This window comes from Diabrotica undecimpunctata, chromosome 1 (assembly GCF_040954645.1).
Source record: "Diabrotica undecimpunctata isolate CICGRU chromosome 1, icDiaUnde3, whole genome shotgun sequence".
Taxonomy (NCBI): Eukaryota; Metazoa; Arthropoda; class Insecta; order Coleoptera; family Chrysomelidae; genus Diabrotica; species Diabrotica undecimpunctata.
Window position 1 is genome coordinate 182,426,491 of NC_092803.1, and position 20,524 is coordinate 182,447,014.

The 20,524-nt window shown below is 33.9% G+C and overlaps 1 protein-coding gene across 4 annotated transcripts in view; it reads left to right on the forward strand.

The window, feature by feature from the left end:
- The window catches only part of Dh44 (corticotropin-releasing diuretic hormone 44), a 445,815-nt gene that overhangs the window by 377,106 nt on the left and 48,185 nt on the right, over positions 1-20,524 (forward strand). The window contains exon 1 of one of the 4 annotated variants that reach the window (XM_072520720.1): positions 9,898-10,047. The exons of the other annotated variants lie outside the window; for them this stretch is intronic. The gene's annotated coding sequence lies outside the window, so the exon portion shown is untranslated. Of the gene's footprint in view, positions 1-9,897; positions 10,048-20,524 lie in introns of those variants that run through there. 4 annotated transcript variants of the gene reach the window in all.

Below are 20,524 nucleotides of genomic sequence, written 5' to 3' on the forward strand. Positions count from 1 at the left end.
TTTTTTTTTTAATTAAAAATTGAGACGTACAAATGCGCGATGTTGATATCTACAGATCTATCCGAGAAGTCAAAAAAAATTAAGATCAGATTGTACAACATGATTATATTATAGTGCATATACTAATCAGAACTGTAGATATGTAAGAGAAGAAGTAGCATCATTATTTGTGACTTTCCAGTAAGTCTACTGAGTAATAAGATTGTTAATTATAGTGTAAAGATATACATTTTAATATTTTCCTCTTAACTAAAATCCTAGACACAATATTTACATAAAACCATTCCTACAACATGAATTAAATTTATTTTCAATTATTTTTTGCTAAGAATATTGTAATATTCCTATTTTACATATCGGTTCATTGGGGTCAAACACGAAATGTTTTTGTATTAGTATGGTAGCTAAAATACAAATGCTCTTCAGATGAAACATTAAAAAAAAAGCGAAATCGCATAAGACGGAAGATACATGAATTTTATTTCAAACATGACCTTAACAAACAATTTTAGTGTAATTAACAATTTAACCTCCACGTGAACCAACATGTGGTTCTCAACCGAAATAGCCGCCCAGACTCCGTGATCCAACATATGGTCTTCAGTACTTGCTTCCACTTTGTGCTCATTGAACCTTTTTACGGTTCACGTATTACACGACCATAAGCTCCAGTATAAATATACATTTGAAAACTCCAGGGGTCACAAATCTATGATTGATTTTATAGCCACTAATAGAAAAATTCACCCAAAGCAGATTCCAGATATCCGAACTTTAAACTCAGCAGACGCAGGGAGTGAACACAAACTAGTACTAGCAAAAATAAAATTAAAATAACACCAAAACATTTTCTACAGGAAATTACCAATGTAGAATCACTGTTGAACGACTCTACAAGGGAAATGTAGCAAAGGAGGTTAGCACAGAAGATACAGCTGAAACAAATAGACATCGAAGATATAAACACAAGCTGGGAGCAAATTCAAAACAACATTGACTAAGCAGCAACAGAAGCTCTAGGAAAACGCAAAGTTCTACTGAACAAAAGAAACAACAACAATACACCATGGTTCAGAAAATAAATAAAAGAGAAATGTAAAGAGAAACAAAAGGCCTACACAAAGTACAAAACATCAAATACTCCAGAATCCCGAGACACCTATAGAAGAATACAAAATGAAACAAAGCAGTTGGTGAGAAGGACAAAAAATGAACACTGGAAACAGTTTACAAAAAGGATGAGAAGCGACTTCTATAGTACATAAAAACAAATATGGAGATTCATAAGAAACCAACGGAAAGAAATGGCAGAATTAAAGGAATACAATAACATACCAGCAAACGAATGGGAAAGATACCTGACGGAACGGTTTAAAGGAAAGGAAAATAATAAAGCAACACAATAACATACCTGAATTAAGACATGAAATAGAAATCAGTTTTCAGTAAGTAGAGATAGCCATAAATTCATTCTAAAATAGAAAGTCATCAGGATCAGACGGAATAATCAACGAGCTTCGAAAACACGGAGGAGAAAGTATAACCCTAGAGATGACAAAACTTATACAAAAACTAATATTTCACTGCAAGGTAACAGACGCATGGAGAAACAGCATAATGATACAAATATTCAAGAAAGGAGATAAAGAAGACCCCAACAATTATAGAGGTATAAATCTACTGCACACCGCACTTTAGCTTACCACAAATGTCCTAACAAGTTCCGGATTCAGATCCGGAAGATCCTGCGTACACGCCATATTTGTACTAAGACAAATCACAGAAAAGGTCATCCAGTACAATAAACCAGCATATTTATGTATTATAGACCTGACAAAGGCTTTCGATCACATCCAAGTCGAAGACGTCTTACACCTACTTTATAAAAGAAACATATCAATCAATATTATACAAACCATCAAAAACATCTACTTCCATAATCGAATATAGGCAAAGATAAATGGAAAATTAACACAGTGCCTACCAGTATAAAGCAGAGTCAGACAGACAGACTTGTTAAGCCCACTTCTCTTTAATATAATAATGGACGAAATAATACAAGCAGTACGTAAAGGTCATGGTTACAGAATGGGGAACAAAGAAACCTAAATATTATGTTAATCAGACGATGCCACCTTAATCGCTAAGACAGAAGACGAGCTCCAAAGATTAACACACATCTTCGATACAACAGCCAAGAAATACAATATGATAATATCAACAGAAAAAACCAAATATATGACATCTAAATACCCACTAAAATAATAAAGCAGGAAGCAAGGTATAGATATCTGGGAATATATATAACTAGTTACGGAGATGTTGAAGACGAAGTACTTCTTCTTCTTAAAGTTCCATCTCCTATCGGAGGTTGGATATCATAACGGCTATGGTCACTTTGTTAGCTGCTGCTCTGAAAAGTTGTAGTGAACTACAGTTAAACCATTCTCTAAGGTTCTTCAGCCAGGAGATGCGTCTTCTTCCTATGCTTCTTCTTCCTTGGATCCTTCCTTGCATAATAATTCTCAGCAGCTCATATTTTTCTCCTCTGGTTATGGACCCAAATATTCTAGTTTTCTTCTTTTTATGCTGTTCATAATTTCTAACTCCTTATTTAGACGTCGTAGTACCTCAGCATTGGTAATCCTTTGAACCCACTGAATTTTTAATATTCTTCTGTAACACCACATTTCGAACGCTTCTATTTTCCTTATGTGTTGTTTCTTCAATATCCAAGCTTCCATTCCGTATAGTAAGATAGAAAATATGTAACATCTTAGAGCCCTCAATCTGAGATGCAACTGAAGGTCTCTGTTGGTAAGCATTGTCTTCATTTTCACAAATGCTTGCCTTGCAGTTTCAATTCGGACTTCAGACCTTCAGACGAAGTACGAACAAAACTTAAAAGCAAGTAAAGAGGCCTATATTAACATACATGGCGGAGACAAGATCTGACACATCTAAAACGAGACGATTACTAGAAACAACAGAGATGAAAAATTATAAAAACGTTAAAATACGAATATCAGGGAAACGTCTGTTGGATAGGGAAAGAAGCAAAAACATAAGAACAGCATGCAATATAGAAGACATTAATGGATGGGTGACAAAATGGAAACAGGAGTGGAACGAACACATTAGTAGAATGGCAGAGGATAGGATAGTACGAATAGCACGAGATAAGTCACCAAATGGACGAAAAAGTATTGGCAGACCAAGAAAAAGATGGTGCGATAATTTAAACAATTTAGAAGGCTAATATTGAAGAAGAAACAGACTTTAAAGCCTACATACAAGAAGGAAGAACGAGAAGAACGTATTACATTTATTACATTGCGGTTTATGTAACACTAAATTGTGGGGCCAGAGAATCCCATACATATCGTAAGCCCAGAACTTTTTTGTTTCTTCATTAAGCGTGAGGAATCTAAAAATAATTAAAATGTAAAAATATCTTTATTATAAAAGAAAAGCATTCTTATCAACAAAATAAGATGAAAAGAATCTAGAATATTTTTCACATTTGTGAACTTCAAAGAAACATGTTAAACAATAAAATGCTATGCATTTTTTACAAGAAAAACCTAGAGGTTATATAAGAGATATTTAAAGATGTAAGAATATTTAAATACGCTATTTTCGACCTTCGCTCTTACATATTTTTTCGCTCCGCTCAAGCGTTAAAATATCTCAATTGTTAATCGCCCTTATTAATACACTTGTTGGTTAAATAACTATTATCCAGTCGTATCTTGTATGAAATTTAATTATCGTTCTTTTATTTCAGTACGACTTTGCTCCAAAATAAATTGTTGTATTTTGGTCTATGTTTTTGACTATGTTTTTGGTCATATTTAAATATTTATTAAATAATTTTTTTATTAATAATCTCGACCTATTTGAGACGTTAAGTCAATTATTATTATTGACGTTATCGCACAATTTTTTTCTGCAAAAATCAGAATGCCAGCTATCACAACCACCTCAAAATAGATCCGCTCTGGTCCATAATCAAAGGCCGCCTCGACGGGCTTATATAAAGAGAACAAAACTGTTCTAGAATCCTTTATCGGCATCGGCAGAAACGGTCCCTGAATATTTTCTGAGAGAATTCTGGACTTCGCTAAAGCACAGGGTCGTATTCAGGCGTATGTAGCACAACAATATGAATTAGTTTGTCATTTAATTTTGTACTATAAATAAAGATTTTTACGATTTCCTCATCTAGATTGTTTAATTTGCGTCTCATGTCTTAGTTTTTCATTGTCGTTTTTTGGTTGTACTTGTATAATAAAAAAATAAGAAGATATATTAAATATTTATTGTTCTCAATAAAGCTATTCTTATTTTAAGATTTTTTTTTATTTATTTTGTGATACTGTACACATATCTTCCACTTTTGTGTTTGAAAAATTATCAAGTCTTATTTACTTCGTATTATTCGTCATTTATCTTCCGCACTATAGATATAAGGAACAATTGCGTAATTGATCTAAAAGTAGATCTAAACAAAGTAATCAACCAAAAAAAGTAAAATAAACCTTTTACCACGACCGAAATATCTGAACGTTTCTATTTATAACAACTCAGATATGCTTAAAATAAATATATTGTGTGATAAAAATTAGTTAATGGAGCTTAATGTTATCTCAGATAATAAAAAAAGGAAACAATTAAACGATGACTATTCATTTTTGGTAAATAAAGCGAAGTTGTGAAGATATTAAACCATAAAAGTTTGATTTTAAGTAGTTGGCGACAAATAAAAATTAGAAAACCCCGTTTAGGCTGAAAGAGCTCCACATCTTTTTGATGAATTTAAACAGGAATTGTTTATTGGTCATTTTAGACATTAGGAATTTCCAACATTGTTTAATAAATGTTGATTAATTAAAGTTTATAAATTGTAATATAAATTGTAAATAAGCGTATATGATACTGCGATATTTAGTCAAAAAAACATATTAGACCAGGGCGAATCTGTTTTAAAATAGATGTGAGAGGTGGCACTGTGATTTTTGCAGAAAAAGTTGTGTAATAACTTCAGTAATAATAATTGACATATCCTTCCTCTCAATAGGTTGGAAATATTAATAAAAAATCTAAAATATTTAAAAATTACTAAAAATCTCTTTTTTTTTCTACTTTCCTTGCTTAAGTATAACTTTAAAACCATTCATTTTGGAACAAAGTCTTAAAGAAATAAAATAGCGAAAATTGAATTTTATATAAAATACAATTGGTTAAAAGTTTCAATCCTTGCTGCAAAATTGAAATAAATACAAAAAACGAGGAGAAACAAGCATTTTCTTACTTCAAAGTTTTTTAACCACTTGTACTTGGGACCTTCATAATTGACTAGAAAATCTGTATAATATAATAAAACTTTTGATTTGTTTTTGATAGCAACAATTACTATCAACAAGTCCTGACAGACACTTCGTCTAAAACGCCGTCTACACTCTCGATTGAAGTTCTTCGGACGAAGTGTCGAAGTGAAGTTAATCGAGGCGAGGTGACTCTACATACTCGTGAAGTCGAGTAATGTAATGTGACACTTCGTATTCAAACTTCGGGCTATTTGACTCGGACGCGAAAATCCGACACAGAACGGAAGTAGAACGAGGCGAAGCGAAGTCGCATGAAGTACCTGTCTACACTCTCTTACTAGCTGAACTTCGATCAACTTCGCGAGTAGTATAGTGGCCGCTTAAGGACTGGCAACCTTCAGTGGAGTCTTACATGCCATGTAATCTACTCCTGTTGTAACTTAAACATCATAGTTTATAAATTTAAAAAATGTAACCCAAAGTTAATCTAATAACATTTAAAGGGTTTTTACCCAAGTATTTAGTGGCTCAAAACATGTACATCCAAATAGCACTCAACGATCAAGAAAAAGGAAGAGGAAGAAAGACAGCTGGACCAACGGCAAGGGTAAGAGTGAAAGATGCTGGAAGTTGAAGCTAGAGAAGTGGGTCACACTGTATGAGTTAGATAGGAGTGAGTCAGACTGTGGGAAAGGAGGAAATGCCCGTCTGTGAGGAGGCCGTAATAGGAGCGATAAGGGTCTTCTACGCGCTACCTGGAACGAGACAGGGAGCCTCTTGGCTGATGAATGGAGTGTGGATGTGTATGAATGGAGAATGAATGAATAAAGGTAGGCACTTTGGAAGTGATGCCGTCCTTACAGCGGCCATTCCGCTTTCGGATCGCTTGGTTCGGCGTAGACTAAAGGTCGATTCAAACACATCAGTCACGTCTCGTCACAGTCCCGGCGCCGAACCGAACAATCCGTCATACAAAATATTCTTTATTAGAAATATGCCGCCGGCATTCACATTCATCAGTTGACGAACAGTTTCACAGCAGTCAGGTTTCGACACGTCTATCGCCCGGCCGATTTTATAATCTCAGCAATGAATTTTTTGGTTTTGCCAGGAACATGACGGCCGGTACAAGTGAACAAAATAAAATTATTGACGAACAATTAATAGAATGTGTGAGAAAATATATTGTTTTATATGATTTGTCGCATCTAAAATACATGGACATTAATTTTAGAAATAATATTTGGCAGGAAATAATAATAATATTTGCTAATTCTTCATCCGAGAAACTTTCCATCTTTTCAACAGATTGGTCGCCGAAGACTGATGCATTTCGGGTGTGTGCGAATAGACGAACGAATAGTTCTGTGGCCAGACGGGACCGGTTTGGCGCCGGGACTGTGACGGGACTGATGTATTTGAATCGACCTTTAGTGACGAAAGGGCATTTTAAAGTATCTTAGGAACTATCGCCGGGAGTACGAAGAACGAATCCTGCATTAAGGTCAGTCAGGCGACGTCCTGGACTGAGATGTCTTTTGAAGATTCCAGACCCCCTCCCCTCTATAAAGACGGAAAATAAAAAAAAAGATAGCACTGATGATGGAATATTAATTCCAAAAACGTTCTGTGATTTAGCCCAATAGGGTTTTTAATATTATCCCTTTTATAAAGGATTTTTTTAAATGTAATTTTTTATTATTAAAAAAGTTCTGACTATGTATATACGAAAATAAAACGCATCACGTGGCCCCGTCCCAATAACCGGGTATCAACTATCTCCTTTGTCACGCTTCACTTATTGTTCCGCTCCACGATTGTCACTTTAAATCCAGCAATGTAAGCGTTTACATTAAGGAGACTAGTGGTGATTAGGTGATGAAATTCAAAACAAAAAGAAATAGAGATATGCACCATAAATACAACTATAAAACACTTGTAGAGAAGAAACAAAAATAATTATTTTAAAAACGTATGTGTACAACTAGAGGAGCATGCTGACCGCCAAGAATCTAGAGAACTTTTCTTAAAAGTCAAGTATCTAGCAACAGAATTCAAACCGCAGACACAGATCGTCAAAGATAATAGTGAAAATATTTTTTTTTTAATTCTTTTAATAATATGCAGAAAACCAAAGTGATGATCATCGTTAGAATCAGAAACAACCAAGCGGAGATAAAAAACAGGGCAGGTTACGAAGTGGTCAGGATGCGAAGACGAGATCAGTCGACATATCACAATGGCCAGATCGGCTATAGCCAAACTCACAAAAATTTGGAAGAACACTCTTATCACAAAAAACATAAAATTACAATTTGTTCGAACATTCATATTTCCTATCGCCAAGTATGCTTCAGAAACTTGGACTATAAAAAAAGCCGATAATCGCATTTGAAATGTGGGTCTACCGTAGAATGTTGTGCATACCATGGACCGCCCATCGCACAAATAACTTAATTTAAGCAGAACGTATGATAAAAACTAGACTCATTACAACTATCAACCAAAATATCTTCTTCTAGTTCCATGACCGTTATCGATCGTTGGATATCATGTTGGCTACCATATTCGCTATCGTGACTTTATTGACATCAGTTCTAAATAACGATGTAGTTGATTTTCCATACCATTGCCTTAGATTTTTCAGCCATAATGGAGATACCATTACCTTAGGTTTTCAGAACCAAAATATACTGAGATATATAACTAGAAGAAGAGAAGACAAGGAGCGAATGATAGTTGAAGGTAACCTAGTGGGTAAAAAATTTAAAGGAAGATCTCCAGTACGATGGTGGAACCAAATAAAGGACATGACTGGTTACTCATTCTCAGAAGCAGAGCAACACGCAGAGGAGAGAGATAATTGGACAGAAATAGCCAAACAAATTACATGACGCCACCACATCTTTACGAAGGAGAAAAGATAGAGGAGGGGGTGATTAGACAGATAGATATAACATTTATGAATGATTTTGTTGTGCTTCCATAATAAACTATGAAACGCCTTCTGGTTAAACTTAGGACTTCAAAAGATAGTTTTAAAATACCTAAACCTACTTGCAGTAGGGTTTGTTGTGAAGTTCGGCACAGAAAACAGTGACAATCTCATTCATCAATGTGTTGCTCGTTTTTAAACGCTTTCCATTCGAAGGATGAAGCCTTCTCTATTGATATGTCACCAAAACACAAAACAGTCTCTCTTGGTTGGTAAGCCGATTGAATTATTTGAAAGGAAATAAATCTATGACAAGCTTTGTAAATACTGATACTAACCTAATAATATTTCAAAAGACGGAAAGCCTCATACAAGAGGTAAGACCCTTTTATTACTTGCCATTGTGGATATGGCCTAAGGTGTGTTAGAAGAAAGGCAGCCAGAGAAATTAAAAAATACTATTACCAACCAACGCAGTGAAAAGTCGAATTGCCGATCTGTCTGCCAATATTGAAGAACAACTTCATTTAAAACCTCAAGACAGTACATATTTTGAACATTTTTGCACGTAGAAAAAAGCATCGAAGCGACGTAACAAACAAGACACAGGTACAATGTACGATTTGGTGATGAAGAAGTTATAGAAGAGTTTTTGTTTTACAAACCACTTGATCTAAACAATACATCGGAACTCATTTTAACATGATTCATGAATATGTGCTCAAAATTAGACATTCCTGAATTAAAGTTTTTTGGTTTTGACACAGATGGAGAAAAAGCTATGTTAGTAAAACTGACAGAACCAGCAGCAAAAATAAAGAAAGTTGCTCCTGAATGCCGAAGTATACATTATGTAATGTAACGGGCAGCATTAGCTGCAAAAGACATGCTGGAAAATCAGACCTCCGTTTAATCAGATGCTGTGAAAGTTATTAATTTCATAAAGGCTAGAGAAAATTTTCACCCGTATTTCCGAACTAAAGTATAAAGTTTTAAAGCTTCTAACTGAAAAAATATATTGGCATGAACAACTTATTCTGTGATGAAAAATAGTTGTCAATATTGGCATATCTAGCTGACATTTTTGATAGACTCAACACGCTGTACATCAGTCTTCAGGGAAAAGTAAATGAATAATATTATAAAGTTTTATTACTTATTTAAAAATAAAGTAAATTTATGGACATGTTTGTGATCTCCATAGAAAATGTGTTTCTAAACAAAATAGGTTCAGGAGAGGCTTCTTTAGAATTGTACCCACAGACCTCCTGGTAATATTGGTACTCCTAAATCTTTAAAAACCTTCAGGTGGTACGCAGTTATTATAATGTTGGGAACACCAAACCTAGGCATTAAATAACAAACAATCATGAATTATTAAATTTGCAATTGATGTTCAGGGTGTGGTTTTAAAGTTAATTTACATTTTCTGAAACATTACCCAACTATACAACCTTCTCGTTTTTTTTTTTATGGAAAAAGTAATTTATTCTAAATATTCAAAATGAATGATTTGACAAGGATCTCCCTGTACAACACGCGACAATTTTTATTAACGCAACAATTAGTAACAATAAAATTTTTGTGTATATAAATATATAAATTTATCCAACGACTGAGGATTTCACGAGATTGTGAAATTATGAAATATTGAAATTATTTTCATCAGTTCACAACAGTGGAATTATTTGAAAATGTTGATCGTGAGGTGATCAAAGTGATTTGTCGAATTTTAAATACATTGTGATCAAGTGGAGAATTTTTTGTTTTTCAACTTCAAAAGTGAGTATGTTGCAAATTGAAAATATTTAAATTTAGTTCTAATTTAAAGATTTTATTGAAGATTTGATATCAAGGATTTTTACAATATCTTTTAATGACATAATAGGTGAGGTCAGGGTCAGGAAGGAACTTTTTGTCATATTTAGGTGAACATTTATTTTATCTTATTTATTTAGATCGCTCAATCCGTTATTTTAAAAGCCTATCAAAACTGATAAAAATGATAAAGGTGGTCTAAGGCCTACTTGTAACATTACAACTTTATCAAGGGATTCTTTTATATATCATATTAAAATTATTTAGCGTTCACGATACTGATAGCTAAGCCTTTGAGATCTGCTACTATTAAACTACTAACTTTTTCATGTCTGAGATTAAAAAATTTGTATGGTAATAATATTTAAAAAAATTCTTGCATTTTGTATTTTTTCTAAACCTCGAATATTTTTAAGCTAAAAATCAAATAAGCATTAACTTCAGGTGTAATAAAGCCAATGATTTTTTCGTAGTGAAATTGTCAACCTATATATCTCTAATCACCTGTTACCATACTTTCTTTACATTTATCCCTAGGCGGTTTTGACTTCATTCATTCTTCTTTTTTTTTCTCGTTGCACTACAACCCGGGGTGAGTCTAGCCTGACTGCACAACTCGCTTCCATCTCGAACGTTCGTCCATGATGGTTGGGTCAGTGGGTAGCCCCATTGTTCTTAAATCTGACCATATGTTATCTTTTTGTGAACTTTTTCAACTTGGTCTCCATTTAATTGAAGATCTGCATCTGGCTGTGGGTTACGATTTGAAACTAAAAATTTGGTTGGGTTTGAGTTTATTTTAATGCCGATTTCCTCTCCTAGTTCGTAAATATGATCAAGCAGAATCTGGAGACTTTCACTATTTTCGTCCGCATATCTAATTACATTAAATAGTTCCCCGTTGATTTTGATTCTATATGGCTCTCTCCCAAGTGCCTTTTTAATTAACTGGTCCGAGTAAACACTGAATAATGTTGGAGATCAAATGCAACCTTGTCTGACTCGTCGTTGTATGGAGATTTTGTCTTTGTAATTGTTACCAATTTTTACGATAGTAGTTTGATTTCAGTACAGATTTTTATTGACACGAATATCTTTGTCAACTATTTCTATATTTTTTAGCCTCTGCATTAATTTTACGTGCTGTACTTTATCGAATGCCTTTTCGAAGTCAACGAAGCATGTAAATACATCTTTTCTTTGATCACGGCATTTTGTAATAGGATGTTTAGCGCAAAAAGTGTCTCCCTAGTTCCCATAGCATTTCTAAAACCAAATTGGGTATCTTTGAGATCTTCCTCGCATTTGAGTCTAATTCTGCTGTGGACTACTCTTAGGAAAATCTTTAAAGTATGAATTTTTATTACACTTCTTAAACTCCGTTTTTGTATATATTTTTATCTTGAATCAAACCAATCATTCGCACATATGTCTTGGCTAAACCTTTGCTACCATATTTTTGTTTACACTTCTATCCTTCTTCAACCAAAGTTATTTATCTTCTGTGTATTAAACGTGACCTAACAATCTTAACATATTTTGTCATTTTATTTTGGTATTATATTTATTCTAACACTTTTCCCAATATATTTATTGTTAATTTAACTCTTTCTTTTCTTTCAAATCATCCCGTTATTTTTAAGTACTCAATCTTCATCACAAAACCAAATCATTTAAAGGCAGACCTATTTATCTTACCTCTAAATTTAACTTCAGTTTTATTAGATTTTGTGATACCCATTCCATAATTCTGGAAGTCTGTACCAGCTTGTACAGGTCTAGTGGATGGGTACCATATGCTTTTGTCACTTGGTAATCTTTAAAAAGTGTTTGTAGCTTGCGATCTAATGCCTCTTCGTAATGCAAGATATGGTGACTGTTTCAGGTCTTCTACTGCAGAAGCTGCAGCTCAAGTTTCCATGAAACAATTTCGTTATATGCAGGTGTCCCTTGACTGGTTTATATCCAGCAAGGAAGCCTGATACGACTCTGAGCTGATTTCTGCTTGTTCTCCACAGCACTTCAATCTTATTAACGCATGTCTGTCCAATATCTATTTTGCAACTTACTTAACCTGGTATATTTTTCCACTGAGAGTCTTCGGATTCAGGCAATTTCATTAATTCAAGCTCTTTTATTGCCGCTTATTCCCAGTGACCTAGTGTGAGTTCTTCTCGGCATTATCACACTAACCTAGAGTCCACCTTAAGGCTTATAAGAGCCCACATGGCCGCTAGACTATTTGTGGCTTTATTCATCCACTACAGTTCGAAAGCTTGTATGTTCTTTTGCATAGTGTAGAATTCCATACATTTTTACCTGGAACATAGACGTATATTTTTTATTAGTGTAGTGTTAGGTTCCTTATACAATAATAATAATGAATTCACAGTTCAATCGAAATGTTAACATTTCCACCATTACTGAATGTTATATGAAATATACTGAATGAATACTACAACCGACCTTTTTGCAGTTTTAGACTTTTTTGTGTACCATTATAACCTGACTGCAAGCCTGCCACTCTTGAATAGATATCTGCTTGGAAAGGTACTTTAAGCCTCTATCTGGGTAACATATCGTCAGAAGTTATTGTTCATTGGGTATTCCTGATATTATTTATGATGTTAATATATTCTGATCTAATCACTACATTGCTTAGGTTTTCTCGCAGTCTAAAATATTATATTTTTGCCTTCCCCTTATGATAATCTGAAAAGGAGGGAAGTCAAATAGAGTCTTCACAGCTGCTCTAGAACTCCAAGTTTCTGTGAACTCAAGGCAAGCAGGTCTTTGCGCCTTGAACTTTAGGCGAATGAAAGAGAAGTTTGAAAGAAAGTTTGACTGAAGAATTTTTAATTCTGTGACAGAAATGGTGGTAAAAATGGTGGTGAGAGTTAAGTGATAGTGGACATATCCACAAATTGGCAGGAAGCTGCTTACTTCAAAAGAAAGAGAGGAAAGAGAACTCGCAACGGAGTTCTAAAACGAGCTAGTAGCATCTCGGTGGGGTTCGAACTATCGCAGCCTAGCTAAGGCAGAGGGTTGAAAATCTTTGGTGGTACCTGTGAGTGTGGTTTTCTCGATGAATATGTGGGAGGAAGAATGGGAATCGGGTGATAGCAGGGCATCAGGAAAAATTCTTTGCCTTAACCAGCCCTTCCATCCTGATGTCTGGATTGACAGAGGAAAGGTTCTTAGTTGGACGCCGACCGCCTCGGAGTTGTAACGGGATGAAGTATCAAAAGTCTAACCCCTCGGGCATCTCGTCCTGGCACAACTTAGTTAGGGTATAAGGAACCCAACACTACACTAATAAAAAATGTCTTTATACTTTGCTGAGTTTGAGAATGGCCCTTTTTGATGCACCGTTGATCATCATACGCCTAATGCATATGTTTTTGTTGGTTTTAATACCATGTTATAAATCCCATATAACATTTCTATTTTTAAACCCCACATTTTTCCATGAGGGCTTCTGGACACTATTAACGTAATTACCGTTCTATTGGTTATTCGTTCTATCTGCTGATTTCAAGTAAACCTCTATTCTCTAATAGCATCAGAACAATATTCGATACTAATATTTCCCCAGATACTCTACGTTACTTACCAGATTTAGATGTGTACCATTTGGGCTTAATGGACGCAATCACTCTAAATTCTCTCGTCTGGTAGATTTTATGATTTTGGACCTCTGAGTGGATAACCAGGTCATCCGCGTGCCCCAACCTTATATAACATCCAATATTGCTCTTTAATATTTATCCTAGATATCTAAAGCTATTATTTTTTCAAAACATTTGACCATTCAAAGTTATCATCCTATTTGTATTAGTAACACCATTCACGAATAAATCGTTTCTTTCCTTTATTTATTAATTTATGTACCTTCATTTAGTTTTATACCTTCAGGCTCTTCAGGAGTCTCTCTGGTTGTCTAGAATTGGTTGTAATTCAGTTTTGGTAATTCCTGTTGACACCAGCATCTGTTGGTAACACGAAAGTGAAATTTCTTTGATATCCGATCTAGCAATAATAAGAATAAATAAGGATTTTTCTATACCCTCCTTTTTTTCGTCTTTTAGGGAAGGGGGTATGAAAAATGTTCAAAAGATACCTTGGAACTAGAAGTTGGGCACAGAATTCCTCCGCGTCACCACGATAATATTCGAGACCGCAGGGTTTTTCACCAAAAACACCTTCCTCGTCCATAAATTACCGGTCGGTCTTCCCTGGTTGGAGCATAACATCGATATGGCATTCATCTTATTTCTCATTATAAATCTTATCTCATTATGTTTATATTTCCACCAAAACCCCCTTTGTGTTCAGTGACCACCAGAAAATTTATATAGGTGTTCTATTAAATGCCTTTTCGTGTTCTGTTTTTCTTTGTATTACACCATTAATTACGGTTAAGTAAATATAAAAAATTATCTTTGTTTGGAAGACCAGATGCACGTTTTAATGAAAAATTATTTTAATAAACTTATTTAAATTTAAGTATTTCTACTTCCAACTTCTACTAAACAAACTAGCCAAGACGACGCCGATCTCGGCCTAAAAATTAACAAAATCATGGTAATAGGATGAAACCCCAACTTAAGAGAAACATAACTTTGTCAATACTAGGAACGACTTTGAAAATCTTACAATCGGCACGCCCGCGCCCACTTGATGCGCAGCAAAATTATCGGAAATGTTTTAGTGGAAGAAATAAACTCGGCCTGTAAACTAGGTACTTATCAAACTCACGTAGCCGAGTCTCGGCGTATTGCGACTTTTTTTTGTCTGCTCTCTGTGCCGATGGGTAAAATTTCGAAAGTCATTACTGGTCTTAACGAACTGTAACCATCTTCGACAACCCAATCAAAAAAACCAGAAAATTACAGAATTGCCACCAGGCTCAGATTTCCCAAATGAAGTTTTCTCTATCTCGTCATTTTTTATTTGGTTCTAAAGTGTTAGCCTACAACAGCGTCTCCAAAACCCCATTTCTATTGAGAGTAGCTTCTTTTTTAAACATTCTGTCATTTATAGGTCAAACTGGTGACAGGTGTATATTTTCAAAACTTTTTAGTGTATAAAATTTGTATTAAAATTTGCTAAGTACTTTCAGCATGTCACATGTCATTTTTAAAGCTTCCTATAAAGAATAATACTTTAAAAGTATATATTAATTACAAAGATTAAAAACTGACGTCTTATAGAAAATTATAAATACCTCATAGAACAGTAATTGCCAACACAGAACACATTAAAAAGACATATTAAAAGATTGTTCGTTTTAAAATTTAATAAATTAAATTTTAATCCCTACAAAAAATGCTTTGGCCTTTTAATGTGTTTTGTGTTGGTAATTACTTTTCTCTAAGGTATTTATAACATCCTATAAGAGGTTTTTTTATATTTGTAATTAATATAAAAATTACGCTTAAAGAATTGTTCTTTATAGGAAACTCTGAAGATGGTATGTGACATGCTGAAAGTACTTGCAGATTTTAATAAAAATTAATACACACTATCAAGTTTTTTGAAAATATACACCTGTTGCCAGTTTGACTTATATTTTAGAAGTTTGTATAAGTCATACACATACAGTCCTTTTCCAATTCTGTCATTTACCAGACCTCAGTTCCATAAGTTGCGATGCTTTCGACTATTGTCTTGTATATTCTGATTTTTATATCTTATCTAATTTCTGTTCCACAGCATGTAATTGAGTTATTTTGTCACTTACTCTACATACTCTCCAATTTCAGTCTCACTAGTGCCCTCTTTAGTAATTATAACTTCAAGGTACTTATATGACTAATAATAATATTTAATTTGAAATTTTTATCCTTGACTTTTACGAAATGAAAAATGTATACTGCTCAAATTTAATGTATCTGCCAACTCCCCTGATCCAAAATTTCATATTGCTTACATTAGACGTTCTAATTTGTTACACCTACTACGGGAGATTTATCAAAAAACACCTTTTACTTTTTTCCTCTGAAATCTCGTTAAAATCAGAGCTAAATTGCACGATTTATTTACGAAGGTCCTTCATTAATCTGAAAAATAAAAAATTTGTAATCATCGGAGTGAGCCAGAATGAGATAATACGTTTTCATGTGTTGTATGTACATTTGAACACAATTTAGATAAATTCAAAAAGAAAACGTTAAAAATGAAACCAATGTAATTTGTAAAATGTCTACGATGAAAATCAGATAAAAATGATAAAAGGGTATAAAAATTGAATGTATTAATTAATAAGAGTTGAATTTAATTAAACAAGAACAAACCATATACATGTGAAAGCAGTAAAGGGAATCACTGCTTTTCCTTCAAAAGTGGCCACTCATTTCTGTTTTGTTCTGCTTGGATTTAATCTATTTTTAATCTTTCATATCATGTATCCAGAATTTGTGTTATCTTACTTATCTATTCTGGCCGTTCTGCATTCAAACATGTTCTTCAGTTACTTGTCATCAATCATTCTTGTTACATGATCAGCCTAGTTCAAATTTAGTTTTCCAATTCGGCAGGTAATGTCGCATATTTCAGATCTTTCGCGTTTTTTTCCGTTTTTAATTGTACCTCTAATAGGGATTTCAAACAGTTATCTTTTTGTTTTTCTTTGGATGAGCCTAATTTGTTTATTATTTTATAGGTGGTAACCCTTTTTAAGTGCATATGTATGGGCTACCAAGAAACATATTGTGATGTACGTTTGTACATATGATTAAGCAAACCAATAGGTATAATATATGTGTCCATGCCCTTAATACATTAATTATAAACTACCATTATAAATTACTATGAAGTACTTATGAAGTACCACTACTAAAGTGTATATACTCTTATATATGAATTCATAAACCCAAATCTTTCTGACATAACTTTTTTAACCTATTGGAGAAGCTTTTCTCAGATGTCAGACAATGTCCAACTCGCGTTTCTATCCTGAGTGTTACTTGTGCAGCCTTTGTTAAATAAATTAATCTACTTTTTAACATGCTTATGATTTTCTACGTTGAATTTATAGATTTCCACACTTACTTTTACTTTGCGAATGTGGACGTGTATCTTATTTTAATTTTGGTGGAATATAGACCGTCTATAGCATAGGTTGGAGGATACCTGTACCTAGGGTATGACAGAAAGGGTTTCATCATTTTTTGTTCTACATACTTACACAGTTCACAGTTAGTCGTTAGTAGATTTTATTTTGTTCGTGTTAATTTGAGCTGCGTCAGTTTTAATGCGGTTGAATATCCACTAGGATTTCCAGTAAAGACTACTACAGAGGGTCTCCCTTTTTGATACGACCGGCAGTTTTTTGGCGTGTCAACTTTAGAGCAGAAAGATTTCTATGAATTTTAACCCCAAGTTGTTGCATTCCGTATGTGTACTGAACTGGAGCACTCACATCTTTACTGGACATAGAGAACACGTACAAAGTAAATGTATTAGCTCTGCAGGAAATGCGGTGGATGAGAACTGGCACTCTTGACAAGAGAACCCATTTCATTATATTATAGCTGCAATGAAAGCCAACACATAGAGGGGGTGGGATTAATTGTAAACCGAATAACAAAGGGACTTATTTATTGTTATTATAAAGGGACTTTATTATTTAAGGACTTTAAAGCCTACAATCAAAGAATGTGCTATTTGCGCTTAAAAGGGAAATTCTTTAATATCAGTTTGATCAATGCACATGCCTAACTAATGACAAACCAGAGAAAATAAAAGAACAGTTCTTCGAAGACCTAGAGCAAGCCTACAGGAGATGTCCTGGACTTCTCCTGATGGAAGAAGAACGAGTCAGAGTGATCACATCTTAATAGATTCAAGGCATGGAACAGGCATTATAAACTGCAGAGGTTAGAGAGCCGCAAACATAGTATTGTTCTGAAGCTATTTTCTTGTGGCATTTTAAAGTAATTACTATTTAAATGGGAATAAGCCACAATTAAAGGTTAAAGTACGTTTCTTGACGTTTCAATTTCCACTTCGGAAATCGTTCTCAAAATACAAACATTAGTAAATTAATATTAATTAATATATAATACAATTAATTTACTAATGTTTGTATTTTGAGAACGATTTCCGAAGTGGAAATTGAAACGTCAATAAACGTACTTTAACCTTTAATTGTGGCTTATTCCCATTTAAATAGTAATTACGCAAACATAGACTCAAATCATTGCCTAGTGATCATAACATTGAGGGCTAGAATTTCAAATAGCAGTAAAAAAATAAAACTGATACAAAAAAATGGAATGTGCAAAAGCTGAGAGATGCGACAATTGTAGAACGGTACTCGGAAAACAATACCAACAGGCTAAGGAATCAAAATGTAAATAAACAAGGCCAGACAGATATAGACTCCTACTGGACCAGAATAAAGGAAGACATTAAAGCAGCAGAGAAAGATGAAATAAGAACAGAATTGTTTGCTATTTCTAACGTCTTTTCCCTTTTTTGTGCTTATCGGTATCTAAAGAAGGCTGTTCCGTATTCTATAGTCAGGGATATATTGTTGTCTCAGCATCTGGATATGTGTCTTCTGATTATCATCTTAACTACCTACACAAATCTTCCGTAGTTTCTCGGTTTTGTGTCAATTATATTTACTTTGCTTAGGTCATCAGATAATTAAAGCCATAAAAACTTCTGATGCTAAACCTTCTTCGAAATAAAAAAAGCAGGGGTTCTAATTACCTGGTCTTCATTGCCCAGGCTAGTATTGGATGCTGATCTCGTATCAGTAGTAAGTAACACAAATGGAGAACAAACTATTTGACGTAGTTGACTGTTGTAAACAAACCAGGGACTGCTTTATAATATGTCAGTGGTTTCACAACTGCGAAGAAATTCCTTGTATTCGTATTACTACTTTCTAGATGTTGTTGGATAAAAAATGTTATGTAACAATACTAGAAAAATCGGTATATATCAGTTATAATCAATCTTTTACAATTTTAGACCGTAAAAATTCGATTTAAAACGAACTAGAACAAAAAAAATAAAAATACCTACTTGGATAAATTACTGTTATCTTAGCTGTTTTCATCTCGGCAAACAACAAAAGGAGTTACACCAGATGCTTTAGCAACAACATAATGCAAAGTGTGAGAAATACCGGTTGGAAAATATTTGGAACAAGAGTAACTAATGTCAAACCAGCCCCTTGGCTAAGAAATGTGAGAAAATATATTAAAATCTTTTTTTTTTTTCAAAGATTAGTACCTTACATAAAAAACGAATAAGCCAATTCTTTTTCAAGAAATACGATTACCGTAATATAAAGCTTAGTTCCACCCTTTTTATCTCTTCCGATAACACCTCCACTCTCCCCGTTGACTTTAACCTTGAAACACACAACCTACCCTACTTCTCTCTAACTTTTTGTGTTTAGCGTTTATCTAAGGAAATAAGAGAGGGTGAGACAAATAGCTACGATTTTTAAAGGCCAGACTTAAAAAGTTCAAAAATGTTAAACCAATTCGTATTTCCGTTTTCAGCGTGTGTCGAGCCACATTAATCACTTCTGTCTACTGTCCAAGACGTTAACGGTGAAGGGATAAGTTCTAATCCTGTTCTAAATCTTACTGTCTCTCACAACATCACACCGGGGCAATTCAAAAACAGATGAAATGGAAAACATAATATTTAAAATTAATTGGAAAACTTTTCTAAACATAAATGTACGCTTATATTAATATAATTGGTTTAATATATATATAATAAATTAGTATATTAAAGCACATGTTTAAAGTACATTTCAATTCTTGTGATGACATTCTTCCAGATTTGCAGATAAAAAAATATTGATATTAGAAAAGAAACTATCGAAAAGATTCTAAAAAATATACTTACATATACATCTCTATTGCCAGACTGTATATAAGAGGAATCATCAATAGCATCATCTTCATCTAACTCACTGTTGTCAGAATCATCTGGCACTGATCTTATTTTCATTTCTACTGCCCCCATTTACGTAAAATCTATTTACACTATTTCGGAGTTGCCTGAAAAAAACTTTAAGCGGACGCCAAATCAGGCCACGTTAAGGTATAAATGTCTGTAATATTTTATTCAGCAACCATATGTGGGTAAAAGTCTTGTATCCACATTGTTTAACATATTACCTACCGAATTCAGGGATGAAAAACTTAACAAATAATTAAAGAAATATTAAATTGTCTCTTTGTCAACCATTTTCCATCCACTCCTGAATGTAGGTCTCTCCCAATTGCTTCCATCTTTCTCTATCTTGCGCCAATCTAATCCACTGTTTGCCTGCCACTGCTCTTATGTCATCTACCCATCTTTTTTGAGGTCTTCCCATGCTTCTTGTTGTCGTCCTTGGTCTCCATTCTAGAATTCTCCGTTTCCACCTGTTGTCATTATATCGGGCTACGTAACCTACCCAGCT